Raw genomic sequence first — 11,910 nt, 5'->3', positions numbered from 1 at the left:
CTTTCCTGGAAGCCTGTAAAATATAGTTATGAATGTAATTAAATCTACATGCATATGCACATACAGATATAGATAGACAGACAGATAGATAGATAGATAGATAGATATGCAAAATGCCTTTTTGAAAAAAAAGCCTAGGAAACTCAAAGCTGAAAACACAAAATGGAAAAACATGATAGCCATGAACTACTAAAGATCTACACTTTAATCACAGAATTATACAACCATTAAGGTCTTTTCCAACCAAATCCAACCTCTGGATTTCATTCATATGTCACTGTGTTAAGAGAATCTCCTGCCTCTCACAAAAGTCAGAACAGCAGTGGAGTTCACAGACAAATGGAAGGCCATTCAACCAGTGAAAATAAAAATAAATTTTGCTTCCTTCAGATAAAGACAAAAAACAAAGAGAAGTCCAAAAAGATCACTGCCAACAACTTGTAAAATAAACCGAAATTAATTCTTTTCAAGTAAATATAAAATTGCAGAGTTAACAATTTAACCTCCTAGGTTCACAGCATTAAAAAAAATAATGAGCACACTTCTAAAAGCTTTTTCAAGCTCTCCATAGAAACATCAATAAGTATTTCTAGACCTGAAGCAAAAATCAGGTCATCACTACAACAGATGTTGCTCAAGAAAAGAGAACCCAAAAGGAAATGAACTCCAGTGAAAAGTATGGCTCTGCTGCCTTGCTGCAGAGTGCTGAAAAGCGGTACAAGGACCCAATAGAATCTTTAATAAAGAAAAGTTCAGTTTCAGTTACATGAAACACTCGGATACCATTTGGAAATACCTTTTTATCCTCATGGAAGAATGGTTCTGACTGAGCCATCTTGTGTTTCCACATGTTATCCACACTTTCCAAGGGGAAGCTTGGCCTGGATCGATGCAGGTCCTTCCTTGCCCTCACCTCCTGCATGAGGGGCAGACTGTCCCTTCCTTGGCGGCATTTTTCCGAGTAGGACCGTCTGAGATCCGCGGGTGCAGTCCCAAACCCAGACACGTAGCTCTTCCAATCGGTTTTACTTTTGAAAGAGTCACCCTCACACATCTTAATCGTGCTCTCTTTGCTTCTCAGTGTAGAGCTCCCCACTATGTTTTTGCTCCAATCACCCTCTGGAGACACCTCCAAGAACTGTTCTTTTGTCACCAACCTCTTCTGCAGGAGCCCATCATCTGCCTTTAGGGACAACTTGGAGGCCAGATTGACTTCCAGCCTCTGCTCTGCACTCACTGCATTTATGGGCTGTACCTTATCAGTTACAAATTTTGCACCCTGATTTCTGGAGACCAAGTTCACTTCCTCATCCTCATCAACGATGAAAGTTTTCTTCCTAGCGAATTCCACAGGTGAATTTACAAACTTCTCTGGAAAAATGCTGCTGGGGTTTCCCCAGTAAGGAGGGCTGACCTTTCTGTCTTTGGACTTCTGCTTATCGAATTCAGGGCTCTGTAATTCCAGTTTCTCTTTGCTCTTTTCATTTAGGGTTAGTTTCTCTGGCCTGTGCTGCTCTTCTGCACGTTCACCTGGTTTGTTATTAACAGAATAATGATCTGATGCACTCCTCCACTCATTCCAGCTATAGGTAAGAGTCATCCTATCAGACACATTTCTTTTGTTCTTTGATTTCTCCCTACTCAATGAGCCAAAATCTTCGAAGAGCTTATCTGGAACTTTACTGGCCTTCGCTGATTCCTCTTTATATTCTGCCATAAGCGCATCGATATCGAGAATTTGGGATCTGTACCCATCCTCAGCCTTCCTTCCAGGCAAATCAGAATTACTGTCACTCCTTTTCTGGGGGCCCGGTTCAGTGTCCTTACGCACCTGCGCGGAACGCGGCGGGGACCGGGCTTCATGGTAAGAGGAGATTTTCCTTCTGCCACTCTTGAGATCAGCTGCAGCTGTATTTTCCAGATCCTGCTTTAACAGGAAAGCATCAACATCTATAATTTTCTCTTTAGAATGATCCAGACCTTTTTCGTGATGCTGTTGGTTATCTTTCCTAGACACGTGAAAATTACCAAATGCGACGTTTTTGGAGAAAATGGTATCTTTTTCATCTTCTTTGACCCAATCCTTGCTAATATGCACTTCCCGTGAGTCTTCTCTACCAGATGAACTCATCACATTTTTATTTGGTTGCTGCAATAAAGGTTTGGACCTTCCAGGAAAAACATGGTCCAGATTAATTGCTGCTCCCTCACTTGAACCAGAAACCGTATTAATTTCACTTGCACTGGGAGCACCAACAAAGCTTTTCTCTTTTTTGATACCAGGAATCTGGTAAGTCACTGCAAAATAAGTTGCCTTTGGCTCAAAGACAGAACTCTGATGTTTTGTGTAATCATCAGGACTGCCAAGAACAGCTTGGTTTGCCTCACTCCCTTCCACCCCTTCTTTGATTTTTTTGCTCCTCTTTTTAAGTGAAGTTTCAGCCAATTGCAATGAATCTGTCCGGCTCAGCCTCTTGATATTTTCGGGAGTGAGCCACACAACTTCTTCCACCTTGAGTGACTCCTGAGGCAAGGTCTTCCTCCTCCACCTTTCAGAAATCTTCAAGTCAGAAACGCTACTTCTGCTTCTCCTGACCTTCTCTTCTGGATCTGCTCCTCGGAGTTTCTCGCTGTTTTCAGGAGCTGTACAAGCCAGGCTGAAGTCTTGCTCTTTGCAATTTAAGTCCAGACTTTTCCTTAACCCAAAGGCCCCAGATTCCTCTTTAGTAACGTTCAGTCCTTTTGTATCAGCCTGGTGACTACTGGAAGATTTTAAAAATTGCCCACTTGCAAGTACTGAAGCCTGAGCTCCATGTTTATTGACACTTGTGGAAATCACTTCACGATCCAAGTTGGTTCGGAATTCATGAATGTCTGTCCCACCTGCTCTGAAACTCCTTTTCTCAGAAGAGCATTTCACAACATTAATCCTCTCTGATTTATCTACGGAAGAGACTTCACTCTTATCACCTTTAGTTTCAGCATGTACCTTGTTGACTTTTTCATTCATTCCCAAACCTTTACTTTTGTTTGTGGAATAAGGTATTTTCTCAGCTATGAACAGTGGCTCAGGATCACTTTTATCAGAGTCTCTTTTCTGCTCAGGTAAAGTGCATTCACTGGAGGGAAAATCAGCAGGTTCTCTCAACACAGCCTTGCTCGTGAGAACTTTTGCCTCTCTGGCTTCTGAAGTAACATGATCTTCTTTCAAGTACAGAGTGTGACTACTTGCCCTAACCGACTGTCCTGGGGGTACAACGTCCTCATCAGTTTTATTCTCTTTCACAGATGATTTTCTAGCTCTGAGTGTCATGGCCTTTTTCTCAGGAGCCATTGTGATGACTTCACTAAGAGCCCTTTCACCACATGTCTGAAAGATTTCATACCTGGGCTCTATTCTTTGGTAAATTTGAGAATCTTCTGCGTTTTTGGGAGCAGGTTTTTCACTTTTCTCAACTGAAGATTTTTCTAAGACAATTCCTGGACTCATTTTCCTGTCTTCACTTGAACAAGCTGGTTTTGGACTTTTCTCTACATGTGCTGGATGTTTTGATGGATCAGGTTGCTTGTGATGCTCCTTTGCAGAAGCGGTTTCCTCCCCTTCTCCCATCCACGAGCGTCTGCTGTGCCCCGAAACCACCAGGTCCTGCTTTGCCTCAGGCTCCTGGTTCCTTTTTGGTGCAGGATCAGCCCCAGAATGCTCAGCAACAACGTTGTGCTTCTGGACATTGTGCTCAAACAGGGTGGCCCGGACAGTTTTAATGAAGGGCTTTTCCAGAAGGGCTGGGTTTAATTTCTTTTCAAAATTGCTTGTGAACGAGACAGAACTCTCACTCTGCTGTGAGAAATGCTGACCATCTCCCAAAAAACTTCCTTTCCTCTCCAGCTGATCAGGTTTATTGGTTATCTTTAAAACTTGCCGGGATTTCCAAGGCTTCCCAGGAGCAAATGCCTCGGTGAAATCTGTGCCATGGGCGAGCTTCAGCTCCTTACTCTGGAACAACAAAATCCAACAGTTAACTGTGTTTATTTAAGAGATGCGTAATAAAGTGTATTTTAAAACCTATTTGCACCTACTTTGTGCAATAGAGCCTGTACAAATCAAACACATCCACATTCCCTGAACACAAACTCCACTGACACCAAGGTAACCTAAGGGAATGCGTAGCTGCAGCTCCTGAATCTTGATTTTAACAGAATTATCTCACTAATGACCAGTTACGTGGTCAGAAACTGCAAGGAACATGAAGATCTAAGTACATATCACAGCTGGAGCTGCTCAGCTATGAGAAATGTTAAGCTGAGCCAAAGTAAAAAGGAAAGATGGAAATTAATATTTATTACCAATGCTTCATTATCACCTACTCACAGGAAATACAAGCAGCATCCTAAAAGATGGTATTTTTAATAGCACTTGCTGAAAAAGTACAGCATGCAAATAATAAAGGGAATCAAAGAATACTAGAGGTCTTGCAAGAGTTCCATCAAGTTTTAAAATTTAAAACTCAAAGCTGACTTAAGATTGTCTTAAAAAAAAAGCTAAACAACATCAGAAAATTAACACTAAAGGCATTTATAAATATATATTTTTAAGCCTGAGCTATATTCTTCTAGGAATTTCTTTAACCCTACTTTCCTGCCAGATTCTGAAAACAGCACTTCCATTAATGACAGATTTTGTTTTTAAAACAAATTACTCTTCTTGAAAATAACACCAAACTACAGAAACTTTGCACCTGTAGCTTCTCCTTACCACATATTCCTATCTTGGACAGGAAAAAAGCCATGAGAACTCACTACAAACACCCTTAAACTACATTAAATCTCCTCTACTAAGAACTGTCACCAGAAAAGTTCTGTTTTGCAACACTGAAGTGTTGCTTAGAAACAGAGAGAGCCTAAAGCTTCCACAGCAAATCCCCATTTTCCCTGGAACACTTTGTTGTCTAAACTGCTCAGGTAAATGTTGTTGAGGAGACTGACAAAGGTCCAGGCTTGTGATTTATCAGGAGCTGGGACTTGAATGCAGGAAAGCACAATCCTAATGCTCTGCTTGGAGAAAATAAAGAAAAATTGCTGCATGAACCCACCACAGCCACAGGCGATTCACTGTGGGGTTTCATGTACTAGAAACCCCTTAAAAATAGCACCCAAAATACTTCTCCCTCTCTACCACTCCTGCACTGAACAGTGTGCACAATGAGCTTGACAAACTCAGCAGACACAATACTCCTGCACTTTTATCTGCAAGTCCTAAAGACAGACTCACACCAGCAAATCCACCGGGATTGTGGCAGCCCTAATGCTCTCCACACCCATTTAAAAGTCACTGATTGATGAAGCCACACACAACAGGACCTTCTCCTTGCAGAGCCAGCTGGAACCCACCAGCTGCTGCCACTTCCTTACTTTTGGATTTTCCTGCAGGTCGTGGATCGAGTCAGCTCCAGTCTCACCAGGTTTCTCAGGCTTTGCTTCACTGCCTGACGTTGGACTTGAAAACCTAAAACAAAGGACTGGTGTTACTTCTTCAGCCCAGTTCATCAGTGAGCAGGGTCACTTCCTGCCAGAGTAGACTGGTAGAAATTATCCAACAAATCACATTTCCTAAAGGAGAAACATCACTATTTCATAGTAAATGGCTGTATTTGCTGGTTAAATTGTATCTAGACCAAAGGAACTTCCCCAAAAATTGGTAGTCATGCAGCTTATTTGATAATAGAGAATTTAGAGATGTATAACATACTATAATATCTCTTGTTGACAGCTACATGCAAAGGTCACAATATTGACAGTGTTATTATTTTTTTTTCAGCTGTCGTCAGACTATATTAAATTTTCTCTTTTTTGGATTTAAAAAAAGCAGGAGAATAGCTTAAGAATAATAGCATAAAACCCCCACATTTAGTGGAAGCAAAATGATCAGCTTTTTCATTGGACTGAGAGAGCAAGTTTTACTGAACAACATGAAGGCAAGAGGATTAAACAGAATTTCTCTGTAACCTACATCTTGGTTAAGTCTGCAGACAGTGGCCGTGATTGCAGCGACCGGCGCACATTTCCTGCCTTAACGTCAGCATTTTCTGTTGTCAGCTCCTTGATCCTCTGCTGGATGGTCACACACCTGTTTTCCTTCTCAGCAGCTGCTGGGAGAAGCTCTGTATCCACTGTGGCACTGGGATTTTCCGAAGTAAACAAATTGATGTGTTTTTTAACACTACCTCTTAAGATATTATTCTCTTTTTCCAAGGAAGCTGCAGGACTTTCACAGCCCAGGAACACGTACGTTTCCTTCTGATCCGGTCTTTTCCCCCCCTTATTAGTTCTGCTTTCACTGGTTGTTTCAGGGCTTCTTTCAGGACCATGCAAGTTAATAATTATTTCTGGTTTTGTCTCAATTTGTTCACTTTTAGATTTAAGTTTTGTTTCCCAGGTGTATTTCCCATTATTTAGGATGCCAATGTCCTGACTACTGCATTTCAGATTTGTTTTAGAAGAACTGCTTTTATTAAATTCAGTTTCTTCATGTTTTGGCCCCGTTTCAGACTGATCATGACTCCCCACATCAGTAAAAGCAATTATGGATACATTCTCCTTGCTTTCATGGGATGAACCAGCCTTCTTGCAAGAAGAAAGATCTTTATGTTCAAACTTAGCTGTCAGGTCCATGGACAAAGGCCTTGGTTTTCTAACCCCGGATTTCTCCGTAGGAGATTTTTCCTCAGAAGCTTCCACAGTGTGATGCTTTTGATCTCGTAAGGATTCCAGAAAAATAGCAGACACTGGTCTATGTTTTGCCCTGTGCTGGACATCAGCAGAGAAATCAACTTTATTGTTGAGATTATTTGCATCATCATTGTTCTTCTCCACTGGATGAAGTTCACGAGCATCTTTCTTTTCACCGGTTTTGAGGGAGTTCCAGGAGACTGGTCTGAGACTGGAAGAAAACGACATCTGCCTATGGACAGACCCCTCAGGATTCCTGGGTGTCTCTGCTGGTTTCAGAGAGCCCTGGAGGTCCTTGGTTTGCAGAGCAGTAAATCCCCTGCGGTCCTGAGCCCTTTTCTCCTGGGCCAGGCTGACCTTGGCCTGCTCGGGGCCCGCTGGCTCGAACAGAATGACCGTGTTGGCACTGGGCCCAGTGTAGAAAGTCACATTTGTCACCATGTCACTGTCAGCCTGATTTTCAGTGTCAATGGCTTTCTGATCCACTAAGGGAGGGACATTCCCACTCAACACCTTCACAGAGGACGTCTCCTCAGTGGCTTTTCTCACCATGCTGCTGGATCTGAACGCTGGGACGGGCGGTTTGACATTTGCAAAAGCATCTGAGGATTTCTCTTTACAAAAAGGCTTTGGGAAAAGTCTCGGTCTTGATCCCACCGAGGGCATCGTTGCAGATCTCAAGGAATTCCCAAATTTCTTGTTCTCTTCGAGAGTCAGTGATGCTGAGGCCTCCTTTGCCTTGTTGCTGGCCTCTGAAAGCACACTGACATAAACACGCTGTGCCTTCTCCTCAGCCCTGAGCTCAGCTAGGTCAGGGACTGCCGTCAAAGACGCCAAAGCAGAATTTATTTCTACTCTTGTTGCCATAGTTGGAATTACACATTCAACAGAACTGAAAAACTCCAGCAAGGAAAAAGAATCTGCAAAAAAAGGAGAGAAAAATGCAAGTATTGATGTAGAATCAGCATGAACATCAAATAACATCATTCTCACATAAATTCACAAGGAAGTAAACTCAGATTAAGGTGCCTTTCAGATATGCTGATCCCAGAGTGTATCTCACTAAAAGACATAGCATTCCTTCTCTAAGAAACAGCAACACCATTATTTACTGACTTGGCCTAACAACCAAATACAATGGAAATAAACATATCCTACAAATTTCCACCCTCCCACTTACCATAATTTGTTGCTGCAACCAATCCATAGGGCCTGAACCTTTTTTCATAATGACAACAAGAGCTTGGTCACCAAGGGCACATTAAGGACAGGGAATGTGATCACTGCAGAGACACTGTCCAGACCTCACCCTGCAAATAAACAAAATATTCAGACTCAGGTGTGGCACATATCCAGAGCTACACAGGCAATGCCATGGGAGACAAAATTCCAGAGCATTCTAAGGAAAAAAAGCTGGTTCCCAAGCAAAAAAGCACCTCATGTAACTGTAAAAAGCAGAAGAATGTTTATTCTTCAAAGAGCCATTAAAGAATCAACAAGAAATTACCACTTAAAGGTGTAATTGAAAGGTGAAAGGGGAATAACTTGTACTGCACACCAGACACACCAAATCTGAAGGGTTAAAACCACACTTAGGTAAGACTGTTTGCATATTCAAGTGCTGTCAATCACTGGTTAAACACAGAGCTCTGCATTACTGTAATCTCAATTACTGCAATTTACTTTCTATTGTAAAGCTCTTTTCTGGGGCAGCAGTCTGTGAAGTGCTACCTGAGCAGCTGACCTGCAAACGGCTGATTTTCCATCAAAATGGGACTTTTACCATGACAAAGCAGTTTTCCCAGTATCTTGCCAGCAAAGGCAGGAGAAGAGCTTTGGCTTTAATTATATTCTTACTGCAGAGAAGTGGGAAAACCAGCAGTAATTAGAATTTCAGCTACAAGAAGTAACCTGAATTTTCTCCCTAACAGAAGTATATTTAAACTCGTAGCAGATGCAGGCAGCTATGTAAAGTTAGATTATTTTTTCCTTCAAAAGCTGTCATACTCTTCCTTTTTAGAAAACTCACACTGCACTTCATAGCCAGGGGCCCAAATTTGTGTTGCCACCTTCTTGTCTCTTTTGGGCAGCCTTTGAAGGGGCAGTTTTGGACTCCTCTCACGGGACCTATTTTGGTGTGAATTTACCATGCAAATAAACTTATTTGTAGATTGCATGGAGTACGGAGCTTCCTGCTTGTGATTATTAAAAAACCCCAACCAGGATCTTGCCTTCCTGAGTCTGCAGAAGTGGTTATTTCACCTTCAGCTTCCCTTGACCAGACTTAGCCCACACTGGCACCGAAATTGCAGGGATTTATTTTTGTCCCTGCTTGTGCTCCCTCTCTCAGGCAGGAGAACGAACTCCACTCACCTTGTCCGTTCCCTTTCATCTTCCAATCCACTTGGGAGTTCTGTCTCAACCACTTATCCCTGATGCCATTCCTCCCCTCCCAAGTCCATGACCTCCTCTCTCTGAAATAGCCACTAACCCAATCAGCTTATCCACATCAATCTGCCCCTTCCACCATCTCACAGATCTCCATGAAATCTTCCTCCCTCTCCCAACTCCTTGTTCTAAGAAATGCCATCAAAATCCGATTAAAATGCTCTCACATTCCAAGGATGCAAAGGTTTGGGAGGCGCTCTAAAAGGAAACTTGCTGGAATGAGGCTGATGCTCACAGGCAACATTGCAAAGGGAAAAATTCAGCTGTGAAAACAGCATCTGTCTTGCAGTAGCTGAGAATCAACTCTCTCCTACCATTCTGTAGTCCCTGTTTCTCTGGAAAAGAAGAAGGGGGCACAGCACTTCTTAAATGGACTAAAACTTGATCCTCAATGGAACGCGGGGCAGTGAATTTACAATGCAGGACCTAATCCTTGGTAACAGAGTACAACTCACTTCTCCAGCCAACATTCCTAACACAAAACTTACCCCTTCCTTAGTTTCATTACACTCCAGCTTTACAGGACCCCATTTTCCCCTACATAATCTACCCAAGTCAGTTTTCATGTTTTAAATTCAAATACCCTACAATAAATACTTGGCCCCAAACAGACAAGTATTTGAAAAAGAACAAAATATTTAGGGGAAAAAATAATCACCCAACTTTCAAAGTGATAAAGCTCCTTGATACAAATACACTTGATAAAGAGGAATCATGTTATCAATGCCAAGTGTAACATACACTAGACACTGTGTCTCAGTTTTGAAACACATATCTTGGTTTAGATAAATGTGTTTCCTTCTTAATAAAATATCTCTAGTCCAGTTGGCAACATACAAAATTCTGGGCAATTTATAAAGATCAACTGTAAATTAAACTGCAGGAGGATTTCAGACGCTATTAAAATTTAGTAATACTACTGTAATCGTACTGCTACAGCTGTAAACCCCTCACCATCAGCTACATCGTGTTATTCCCTCCCTGACCTCCTCTGCCCAGGGACAGTCAGCCGAGCTGCCCGTGCTGCCCCTGCACCCCCATCCCGTGTGACAGAGCCCTCAAACCACTTTGTCCCCAGCTGTGGGCACCTTGTCCCCAGTTGTGGGCACCTTGTCCCCAGCTGTGGGCACTGTTTCTCTCCACGCCCCCCAAGCAGTGCCCATGCTCCCCTCAGCTGTGGCGGATGCATTCTGCACACAAATGAAATTATAAATGGTACTGAAGTGTCTCTAGACATCCTCCTGCTTTTATCAGAAGGGCTGGCACACGAAGACCTGGCTCTTCCCTGCTGCTCTTCTTCCTCAGCTTCCAAACACCTGCGACTGGGATTTTTCCTGGGCCAAGCTGAGCCACCACAGGGTGTCACAGAGATGCACACACAAACACCGCTCCAGGCCCCTTCAAATCTTAATGCCCTCAGGTGTTGCTTGCATTTTTAATTAAAAGATCCATCATTACAAAGATTGTTAACATTGCTCATAAGAAATCAAAATGGATTATTCACTTTGCAGGGTTATTTTTGCAGAAAATCATTCGGGAAGGGCTTCACCCCAAACACACCCTCGCTTTGGCACTTGCCCACCCACCACACACACAACTATTATTTACATCACTGCTAATTCCTTTAAGCCTATTAAGGCAACAGCCTGCAGATAATTTTTCCACCGTGAATCACGTGACTATTGCCAACTTCCCCGCTCAGAAACAAGAACGTTCCAAATGACACAAAGCAAAATCATCTATAATCTGGCCCTGAACCTCGCAGCAGATAAACAAGTCCATCTGTCTTCTCTAAGGGTGGAAAGCATAAAAATTCCACAAAGAAAATCTCTCTGCTATTAAAAAACCCAAACAAACAAAAACCAAAACCATGTTTATGACATGGAAATCAAGCAGAAAGCCTGGCTCCAGCAGCGAATACCCACTAAAAATACTCCATAGAAAATCACCAAATAAACACAAAGTTTTTCTTTTTTATATACAACTTTATCTGCAAATCTGCTTCCAGTATAAAAAAATTACTCCCTTATTGTGCAAATACAGGAAGAAGTTTGTATAACTACATGTATCAGCAGCTCCTGAAAACATGGCTTTGTCCATGACTGTGGTTGGGAGGCTGGGACTGGATGATCTCTAAGGATTCTTCCAACCCAAGCCAGTCTGGGATTCCATGATTCTATACATTCCCCTGGCCTGCAGCTTTCCCCTGGCACAAGCAGCCACAGGAGCTACTGGGAGCAGATGACCATAAACCAAGATTTATTTCATCCCTCCTACAAAAGGTTGCCCCCCTGTCTTAAATGATTCAATCTTTACAAACACTTCTCTCCTTTCTCCTTCCTGTCCTCACTGACCGAACACTGGGGTCAGTCTGCAGCAATCCCTGTCCGGTCTCCCAAGAAATCCTCCTTCTGCTGCTTCCTGCACTTGGAGAGGTGCTGTGATTGGATTAAATAAGAATTAACAGAGCAGATCCTATCACTTACTGTGCACGTACGAGTGTGAGTGCTGACAAGAACGCGACTTACTACAGCACAACCAAAATAACACAAAGAAGAAAAAAAACCACCCCACCTATTCCGAAACTTTCATAACCAAGTAGATCATGAAACTAATTCAGTAAAAAGCAGGCTTTTTCTATTTTTGGGTTTAAGCCTGATTCACATCATCATTCACTGAAATGGAATCCATCAGTTGTACTTAAAAGGACATTCAGGGTCTCTTAAAGGGGAAAGA

The 11,910-nt window shown here is 42.4% G+C and overlaps 1 protein-coding gene across 6 annotated transcripts in view; it reads right to left on the bottom strand.

The window, feature by feature from the left end:
* The window catches only part of KIAA1671 (KIAA1671 ortholog), a 65,570-nt gene that overhangs the window by 37,671 nt on the left and 15,989 nt on the right, over positions 1-11,910 (bottom strand). For all 6 annotated transcript variants that reach the window (XR_001862201.1, XR_001862198.1, XR_001862200.1 and 3 more), the window contains 5 exons: positions 7,907-8,036; positions 6,008-7,646; positions 5,410-5,503; positions 797-3,994; positions 1-13 (listed from right to left, as the gene is read on the bottom strand). The gene's annotated coding sequence lies outside the window, so the exon portion shown is untranslated. The remainder of the gene's footprint in view (positions 14-796; positions 3,995-5,409; positions 5,504-6,007; positions 7,647-7,906; positions 8,037-11,910) is intronic.

The sequence above is a fragment of the Corvus brachyrhynchos genome, unplaced genomic scaffold (genome assembly GCF_000691975.1).
Source record: "Corvus brachyrhynchos isolate BGI_N302 unplaced genomic scaffold, ASM69197v1 scaffold114, whole genome shotgun sequence".
Classification (NCBI taxonomy): Eukaryota; Metazoa; Chordata; class Aves; order Passeriformes; family Corvidae; genus Corvus; species Corvus brachyrhynchos.
Note: the sequence above shows the minus strand (reverse complement) of the source record. Positions and strands in the feature narration are given on the sequence as shown.